This window comes from Corapipo altera, unplaced genomic scaffold (assembly GCF_003945725.1).
Source record: "Corapipo altera isolate COAL_440 unplaced genomic scaffold, ASM394572v1 24, whole genome shotgun sequence".
Classification (NCBI taxonomy): Eukaryota; Metazoa; Chordata; class Aves; order Passeriformes; family Pipridae; genus Corapipo; species Corapipo altera.
This window is the reverse complement of record NW_020884903.1, coordinates 4,000,570-4,011,046: the sequence shown is the minus strand read 5'-3', so window position 1 is coordinate 4,011,046 and position 10,477 is coordinate 4,000,570.

The following is a 10,477-nucleotide window of genomic DNA, read 5'->3' as shown; positions in this document are numbered from 1 at the left end:
TTCCACTGCAGTTCAAGTTAAACAAGTTTGCTTAAGTCACTCCTCACAGGGGTCATATTGCTATGAACAGAAGTCTGCATATGACACGCTTAACAGGGAGGAGGAGGAGGCACTAGAAGTAGTTTAGCTGGCAACTTTGCACTGGTGAGCACGCAGGTTTTCCTTATTCCCCTTCAAGAAAAAATTGGCAGATTGGAACAAACTCAAAGTGGGAATGATCAGTCATGCAGAAAAACATGGTAGGTATATGGGCTGTGTGGTTTGGGAAATGGAAAGGTTGGGTGTAGATGTGAATCATGGGCTTCAATGATCTTAGAGAACTTTGTAAAGGGAAACAGAATAACATTTCCTCTATGCCTTTACCAGTAGGAAAGGAGAATTAAGTCATCCATTAAGAGATATTTCCCCTCTAAGGTGACTGTCATTAGGTGGGATCAATTGCCAACAGAAAATATAGGGTCAATTAGACGCAGACATTGCTTGGGCCAGTGATCAAATAACATAAATGACAAGTCGGGACACTAAGGATCAATTTGGAGTTTCTTTTTATTTCTTAAAGCGCTGACAAATTACATGAAAATGATTAATGCAGAATAAAGTGTATCTCTACCTTTTCTTCTTTGACCTAAGAGGGGAATGCAAGAAGTGAACAGATGTACTTACAGCAGAGTTAGCAACAAAGGTAACAGATTAGAAGGGTTCACTTAGATTTGCAAAAGCTAACCTTCTGTACAGCTTTCTGCCTTTTCCTATTTTCAGTTAAGTCTGATCCTGATTTCTGTTAGAGCCACTCTTGTGACCACCCCTAAGTAAGTTTAATTATTTCTCATCCCTTTAATTGAGAACCAACTTTCTATTCTTCACTGCATCCTCAAAATAATATTTACTTCTAAACTACTTTTACTACTCAGCAGATTTCTATCTCCACTGATTCTGGTTCTGTTTTATTTCTGTCAGGCTGTTTATGTTAAAGATTTGGTTGTTCATTCTTAACATTTTTGTTAACCGCTACTGCACCATCACTGAAAATTTTTAAGAGCAGATTAGACCTGCATCTGTCATGGAAGGCTTAGATAGAGATGGTTATTTTGAGAAAAGGCTGTGGAGTAAAAGTTCTCATGAGGTTGCTTTTTATTGTTTTCCGTCTTTTTCAGAATATTTGTTAATGAAACTATGTTATAATATCTAAAGCTTTGCAGGACCCACCGAGTGGTTTTGTTTGCTGTACTGGAGGGGATGAGGCTCCTCCTAAAGGTGATCTCGCTGCTCTGCAAGGCTAGGCCGAAGAAGCTGGGAACGTTTTTTGGTACCGATTAAAATCCTCTGTAATTAGCTGGAAATGATTCTGTGGCTAGCAAAGACTCCAATGTTGAATGCCCTGTTTGAATTAAAGACTAACCTTTTGCTGCAGCGAATCATCTGGCCCAGAAAAAATCCCGTTCTTTATTATGAGATTTCATGGCTGGGTATTTTCTTTTATTTTGTTCTTTTTGGTTTTCAACGATTTTAACAGTAAGATCAAGACAGTGCTGATGGGTGGGTAAATGCTGTACACATAAGAAAAATTACTCTGCCAAGAATGTCTCAGTGGTGTGAAATACTTGGAACACAAATTTAAATGTAGATGTTTTATAGCTAGATGGGATATTAAAATCAGAAGGTCAGGCTTTGCCCTCATTTACTCCCTTTGCAACACTGTATGTGTGAATGAATTGCACATATTTGCGGGTAGCATTTAGCTGAAAGCTGACTTATTGAGTGCATCAGTGTGACGGCAGTAACAAAAAGAAGAAATGTTGCCCATGAGATTCATTATTGAAGATAATGTACTGGAAACTTAATATTTATTTATTCTGATCATGCCATAGATCATCTGAAGTATTTTATTTTACATTTCAAAAGTTGCAACATCAAAAATATATCCAAATAAATCTAAACCACTCTTTTTGTTTGTTTGTTTGTTTGTTTGGCTTTGTTTCTAATATCTTTACAGTTTATTATTGGTTTAGTGGTACTCCCCACAGGAAGGAAAAAATATTCAAGAAGAAATATGAATTTTTATTTTATAAGCATTAGAATTTTCTTTTATGAGGCTTTTCACCACAAAATGAGAGGCTATCAGGCATGGAATTGTCCCACGACTGCACACCAGTGTTATGGTTTTTACAACAAAGCTTGAATTGCTTCAGACTGCAGTCAGCATTCCAGAACTACTAAATCGCCAACTGACCTGTGAGCTCATGCTTCCTTGGTAGCTGCACTAATTAATTAAATACCTACATTTAAAAAATCTTCTTAGACAAGGAGTATCTCTGGTTTAGGTGTTCTATGGCATCCTTTCAAGGTTTAATTGAAAGTAACAATTATTGTGCTTTGGTTTTGTCCAAAATATAAAGACTAAGAAAATAATAGACAGAAAGCTTAATGGGTGTCTTTCCTGAGGGTCCCACTGCATTTGAATGCATGTCTTTCTGCCTGAGGTGTGTAGACCTCTGAGTTTGATCAGTCATTTTTAAGGGATGCACAAACAGGAACTAGATTTGCAGATGCCACACAGTAATTTATATGCGTGTGAAATTCCAAGGCAGGTCCACTAAGAAATTTTTAAGGATCACACACAGATTGAAACAGACTGAGAAAAATATTGCTATGACTCACTGCTTTTAGATTCTGCTCAGGCGCTTTGCTCTCTGGACAAAAAAGCTCTTAGTAAGCTGCAAGAGCTCTCAAGGTCAAGTGACCGTCAGATGTAATTTGGGTTCTAAACCTGACTTAGGATCTAAATGCCTTCTGACCAAAGCTGGCCTGCCTCTGTACCCATCTCTGCAAAATATCCAGTCAGCCCTCAGACTCTAAGAGGTCTTTTTTTTTTTTTTTTTTTTTACACTGTGACTATTTTCATATGTGTTTTATAATCCCTTAGCAATAGGGGCAGTTGTTAGCCATGGGGTTGGTTTGTGGTGCACCCCAACACCCCAACACTCACTGCCTTTATGTGGGTCAGGCTGCAGAAGGAGGAGAATGGTTTTATGCTGTAAGGTTGATAGTTCTCTGGTCTGAATGCCTGGGCCTTGCTATTCTCCTCTTGTTTCTACCACTGCTCAGCTGCAACTCCCTGCCCCCAGCCACCTCAGCTCCAAAGTCCTTGCCATCTCCTATCTCATGACCTCAGGTGTCTGTTTGTGCCTCCCTCACTGGCCTCAGTCCATGTAGCTGTTACCTGACCTGTCCACCCCTCAGATTTGGCTTTGCTGGGTTTGATTCTGACCATTGGGTAATACCACCCAATTAGTGTGGGTCACAACACTTCAGAGCACAAAGTTACTATACCCTTTCACTTATGGTGGTGCTAGAGCACTGATACTACGTCTGGATGATTCTTGAGAAATTATGCTGTTCGTCACTTTAGAGTAGGTTGAGGAGGATTTGGGGCTGCCAGCCTTATCTCATGGTCACATTTGAGCCTTTCTGTTTCTAACAGATACAACAGAAATCTTATAGCAGCTCTCTGAGGCTGAAGAAATCTACTTATTTTTATAACTTGCATGACATATTTATGTAACAGCCATAGGCTCTCAATGTCATAGTGGTTTGTTGTAATCATGCAAGGAAATCTCCCACATGATCAGTGGGGATACATCTTGCTGAAGGTGAGAAATGCAAAGGGATCATTCTCTCAATAATTAATCCTCTAATCTTTGGTGGGTTTTCTGAGTGGGTTAGTAAAACAAAGAGTGGGTTAGCAAAACAAAGACAGATGGCAGCAGAATATTAAAAAACACTTCTTTGTTAGTGGGTAATTAGCACAGATTCTGCTACCTTCCCCCCCTCCCCCTTCACTTAGAGCTCAGTCAAAACACTTTAAGTAAATGGAAAGACCCCTGTTGATTTTGATGGACACTCAGCCAAGGCCTGAGTCTCACCTACTTTCTCAGCTAAGCTTTGGCCTTCTCATAATTTTTGAAAGTTTTGGTTTGGGTTTTTTTTTAATTCGTTTTTAATGAAAGAAGAAAGTAATGCTGATGTAGTCACTCTTGGGAACTGCTGGGGGAGAGATCAAGCTATACTTTTATATGCACAGTGTACTGCCATAAGCATATCCACGGTAAAAGGTCAGCCTGTTTTAACTGTGTGAGTTTTATGCCAATTAAGTTCAATTTTTAGGGAAAGCATAGGGATGAGGGATATGTGCTCTGTCTGCCTTCTGAGCTGCATCCTCTGGGAAGAGGTCCTTGGAGCAAGCTGTGTTTGGGCTGAATACAGACCTGGGAGCTTGGATCTGCTTGGAGCAGATTCTCAAGGGCTCTTGGCTGCAGATGTCTTGTGAAGGCTTTGACCATCTCTGCTGAGATCTGCCAGATGCTGCCTACTTGCTTTTGCTTTGAGACACACTTTACTAGGCCAGTATGACATTTTGGTCTAAAATTGATGCTGTTCCTGGGACAACCTGGACAACTAGGTTGGTTGTATTTTATGTTATTTCCACAGATATCACTGAAGCACTTTACCCTATTTCCACATACTAACTATATTCATATATACTTTTCTGCATAGCACATTCCTTTCTGTGATGCTGGCTCCTCCCTCTCATTGTCAAATATCCATTTTGCTTCTTACAGTGCATATGTGTAGACTCACAATCCCTTAGAATGAATCCTTTCTTAGATTATGTGCTTAGTCCTTCCCTCTTAACACACATACTCTTAAAAGCGCAGAAGCATTAAGTATGCAGTGACTATGTGTTGCTTGACAAGCATTAACCGAAGCAATGTGTGATCAGAAATTGATGCCTCTCACAGAGCTCAAGGAGAGCTGCAGGGCAAACTTTTAAAGTGCTCCTCTTGTGCTTCTATATTGCAGCACATCAGCAATGCCAGAGGTGTAGAGCAAGCCTGTCACTCCCTCTAGCCAGCTAACTGGGATGGATGGGGGAACTCCAGTATGCCCAGTGTGCAAACAGCAGGCATTATGGATGTGTGGACCTGGGTGCATAGGCACAGAAACCAAACCTATCCCAATGTAAAGCTGCCCACTGTTGGCAAGCCAGGGTTGCTGAGTCAGCCTCCAGGAAAGGGTTTTTTTGTGTATGGGCAGGACTCCAGTTAGGATAAGTTACAGTTCCACAATCCCTGAGCTGCAAGGTGGTGCAGGATGACAAGACAGGCTGGTGCAGCCCCAGGCAGCAGCTGCCTACTAGTCACACCAGAGGCATTTCAGGACAACTAGAGCAGAAAGGAATCAAATATTACTAGATCAATAACTGCATCTGGTTTTGGGAGGCTGCTTCCCTACAGCCCTGAGAAGGAAATAAATCGAGACCAAAGGGTCTTGCGTATGCACCCCTGTAATTTCTTTCTACAACACCAAGCAGAATAAACAACACAGTTAAAACAGTCATCAGGATTTGCAGGAAATATTCTATTTTTCATGGCCTTAAGTCATCATACATATTTGCCACCTAACACATCAACACATACACTGGCTGTTTGCTTTGAAAAGGGATTGAATGCAGGTGTTTCATAATGGCCTCTGAGGCCTGCACAGGTGATGGCACCTGAAATGTCCTCAGGTACATGAGGCAGAGCAGACTGAATAATTGGCCTGAAGACAGACAGGTTTAAATATGTCTTTCAGAGACAGCTGCTCCATCACATTCTTGATCCAGACACAGGTCAGAGATATGCTGTGTCACACCCTGCTGCTTGCTGTCCTGCTTTGGAAGCTCATTTCACTACTGAACAGAATTGGGACAATTTTGCCCACCTCTAAAATCAAAATCTAACTGTCTTGGTAACTGCCAAATGGCATCTCTCTCAAATAGTATCTGTGTGGATTTGCAAACATTTAAAGATTCAACAGCATTTCTGCATAGTTATGTTTGTTTTTAATGACCTGCTTTTTAACTTCATTCCCTCAAAGCCCTATGATACAGCTAAAGAGACAGGAAAAAAAATTACCAAGAACTGTTGTTTTATTGGAAACAGTCAGGAGTTCAAATTCAATGTGAAATGAATATACTTGGCTGTCAGCAGGTGGCTCTGTGTTAAGAGTGAGCTCTGTTCTTGATGTATGCACAAAACTGGAACAGTTTAAAACAATCTATTTTATTTTTTAAGCCAGCAGGAAGATAATAAAGGCCTGTAGGAACAATACTGGTCAAGTGGGGCAATTTTTGTTTATTTTTAGTGTTCTACTTCACTCAAGGTATTGATTTACCTAAGGTAAACCTGAAGGGAGACTTTAAAGGAGCACAGAAGTAAATCAGGTTCCTAAGATTCCCTGAGTACCTTGCTTTTCAATACAGACTTGAAATGGCAGAGAGCTACTGCTCATCACATTACTGTCACTCTACATTGTAAAGAAGAGTTGTCCATCTTTTGGTTACAGACTGGTGCTACCCAGCACACGTCGTTCAGTTTGCCTTTTTTAAGACTTAAAACAGTGAAGATCAGCTTAGATCTCCAGACGTCCCAGGGAACAGTGGTTTATTGCTAACATCTGGTGCTGATCTTCTTTTTCCTTTGTGTCTTGGAAAAAATATTGTCAAAGGGTCCTGTAACAACCCCTCAGGAGAGATTGCAGAATCACAGAATTGCTGAGGCTGGAAGGCAGCTCTGGGGATTGCCTAGTTCAATGCACCTGCTCAAGGCAGAATCAGCTAGAGCAGGTTGCTCAGGGCCATGATCAGTAGGGTTTTGGATATCTTTTTTGTATGGTTAAACAAAGTTCTTTTAATTGATTTTGTGCCCATTGCCCCTTGTTCTGTCACTGGACACCACTGAGAAGAGTCTGGCTCCATCTTCTATACTCCCTCCTGCCTGATATTTGTGTACTTGGATGAGATCCTCCTGAGCCTTCTCTGCTCAAGGCTATACAATCCCAGCTCTCTGAGCCTCTCCTCCTGTGCCAGATGCTCCAAGCCTTTAATCATCTTTGTAGTCCTTTGCTGGATTTGCTCTAGTATGTCCATCTCTCTCTTGTACTGGGGAGCCCAGAACTGGACTCAGCAATTCAGAAGTGGCCTCAGCAAGGCTAAGCAGAAGGAGAGGACCACCCTCTTTAACCTGTTGGCAACACTTCTCCCAGTACAGCCCAGGGCACTGTAAGACTCCTTTACAACAAGGACAAATTGCTGGCTCATGGTCAACTTTGTTCACCAAGACTACCATGTCTTTTTTGCAAAACTGCTTTCCAGCCTGTCAGCTCCTGAAGTATACAGTACTAATGCATGGGGTTGTTCCTCCTCAGATGTAGGACTTGGCATTTCTATTCACTGAACTTCATAAAGTTCCAGTTTTACTGTTTGTCCAACCTGTCAAGGTCCCTCTGGATGGGAGCACAACTATCTGATGTATCAACCACTCCTCCCAGTTTTATATCATCTACAAACTTGCTGAGGATGTACTCTGTCCCATCCTCTAGGTCATTAATACAGAGGTTAATCAGTACTGGACACAGCACCAGCCCTTGAGATATTCCACTAGTGACTAGTTGTGGTGGTTTTACCTTGGCCCAATGCCAGATATCCACCAAAGCCATTGTACCACTCCTTCTCAGCTGGACAGGGGAGAGAAAACATAATGAAAGGCTTATGAGTTGAGATATGGGCAGAGAGAGATCACTCACCAGTTACCGTCATGGGCAAAACAGACTAGACTTGGGGAAATTAATTGAATTTATTACCAATCAAATCAGAATATGATAATGAGAATTAAAATCAATCTTAAAAACACCTTCCCCTACACCTTTCTCCTTACCAGGATTAACTTTATTCTCGATTCTCTCCCTCCTCCCCACCAGTGGTGCAGGGGGATGGGGAATGGAGGCTGCAGTCAGATCTCCACATGTTGTTTCTGCCGTTCCTGTCTCCTCAGGGAGAGGACTCAGGGTCCCTCCACAAGCTTTTCCAACATGAGCCCTTCCTAAAGGCTACAGTTCTTCATGAACTTCCCCAGTGTGGGTCCCCTGTGGTGTCACAAGTCCTGGCAGCAAACTGGCTCCAGTGTGGGCACCTCTCCCCATGATCCACAGGTCCTGCCAGGAGCCTGCTCCAACACAGGCTTCCCATGGGGTCACAGCTTCCTTCAGGCAGTTGGCTGCTCCGGCACGAGATCCTCCACAGGCTGCAGGTGGATCTCTTCTCCCCTGTGGACCTCCATGGGCTGCTTGGGCACAGCTGCCTCACCATGGTCTGCACCATGGGCTGCAGGGGAATCTCTGCTCTGGCACCTGGAGCACCTCCTTCCCCTCCTCCCCCTCCTCCTTCACTGACCTTGGTGTCTGCACAGCTGCTTCTCTCTCCTCTCTTCTCTGGCTGCAACTACTTCTGTGCAGTAATTTTTTCCCCTTCTTAAATCTGTTATCCCAGAGGTGTTACCACCGCCAGCCACTGCTGATGGGCTCGGCCTTGGCCAGTGGTGGGTCTGTCCTGGAGCTGGCTGGCATTGGCTCTGTCAGACATGGAAACTTCCAGCAGCTTCTCAGAGAAACCACCCCTGCAGCCCCCCTGCTTCCAAAACCTTGCCACACAAACCCAGTATACTGGTTTCTGCTGGACTTTGTGCTACTGATCACAACCCTCTGGGCCCAGCCATTCAGCCAATTTCCAACCCACTTTATTGTCCACTTACCTTGCCTGTACCATAGTTTGTCTACGACAATGTTATGGGAGACACTGTTGAAAGCCTAACTGAAGTCAAGTGAAACATCAACTGCGCTTCCCTTATCACCAAGCCAGCCATTCAACATAGAAAGCTATCAGGTCAGTTAAGCGTGATTTCCCTTTCATAAATCCATGCTGACTATTCCCAGTCATCTTCTTGTCCTTAATGTGATTTGAAATGGTTTCCAGGATTATTTGCTCTGTCGTCTTCCCACGGATTGGGGTGAGGCTGACTGGCCTGTTGTTCCCAGGGCCCTTCTTCTTGCTCTTCTCGAAGACAAGAGTGACATTTGCCTTCTTCCAATGCTCAGGGACCTACCCAGATCACAACAACATTTAAAAGACAATCGAAAGTGGCATCACATTGACATCAGCGAGTTCCCACTGCACTTGTAGGTGCATCCCATCAGGTACCATGGACTTGTAAGTGTCTGGTTCAAGAGGGAGAGCTTCAGCTTTAAAGGAGTTCCCATGGGGAGAAGCCTCGTTATTGCCTTTTTCAGATCCTTCTTCAAAACAGGTCATACCAGCTCGCCTTGGATGTGGCCAGCTAAACTCCTGGGTGCGTACTCAGGGTACTGACTGAATTTGTGAGGCTGGCTATTAGGATAAACTGTCTGATTTGCAGGAGTAAATGGGAAGTGAAATCCAAAGGAGCTATAACAATAATGAAAGTCTGGATTTTGCAATTCTGTCAGTGGGGAGAAGGAAGGAACTATGCACAATTTGCAGGTTTTAACGAAATTCTACTCTTCTATGGCTATCTTGTAGTGTTTATCCCATCCTTTTGGGGTGTGAAGTTTGACTACTGCCTCCTGAGTGGACTTTCTACTTCTCAGTATCTTCTTCATGAAGAGTAGAAGTGAGAAGAGAAATAGTTTGATTAAAGCTCGTGTGCTCACAGAACTTGCTTAAACTGAGAGATGTGTACAATGTGAAAGTTATTTACAGATAGAACCATATACTATTATTATAATAATAATGATAATACATATTTGTACCTAAAAATGAAAGCTTCGCAATACTTGAGATTTTTTTCTGATTTACACACTGGTCTATTTATTTCTGTGATCACTGATTTCTAGTATTCATTAAAAAAAAAAAAAAGAGAAACTCTTTAACTTGTATATAGTACAGTACAAAATGCTAGTTTTCAAAGGACAAAGAATAACATTGCAAAATATAAACAAGAATGTAGCATGGACATTTTTGTATTTATAAATTATACTTTCATGATGAAGTCTTTGTGTGATGGAGATGAGCCTAAATTCAACTGATACTTAAATTGCACATGCTTACATGAGGAATTTATAAGGTCTTTTGTTTCTTGATAGGTTATCAGATGTAAAATCCATCTTTCCTTTGACTTTATAAAACATCTAAGAATAATTCTTCTTATCTTTCAATATAATAATTGCAGAAGGATGTATTAGATAAAACTCAGGATAAGAAAATTTTATATTAATTATTAGAAGGTCTATATTAATTAGAAAGACTTTTATGTCTTGTTTGTTTCCAGATGTCCACTTAGGTTCAGATTTACTACAGACTAGCAAGTCAGTGGGGGATAGCCTGGTGTAATTAAGTGGCCTTAATCTCTTCTGAAGTCAGGTTTCATCCTGTAAGACTAATTCTTCCTCACACTGCTGTTTTATGTATAGATGAAATAGTGCAGGGGCACAATACATCTGAAAAAAAACTCCAGTAAATTATGAGTGATTTTCTCCTAAACATTAGAAATGATATATTAAAAACTGGTGAGCCCTTGTATGTTGTGTATTTACATCTATGTTTGAAAAGTGAAGGTAAAATACT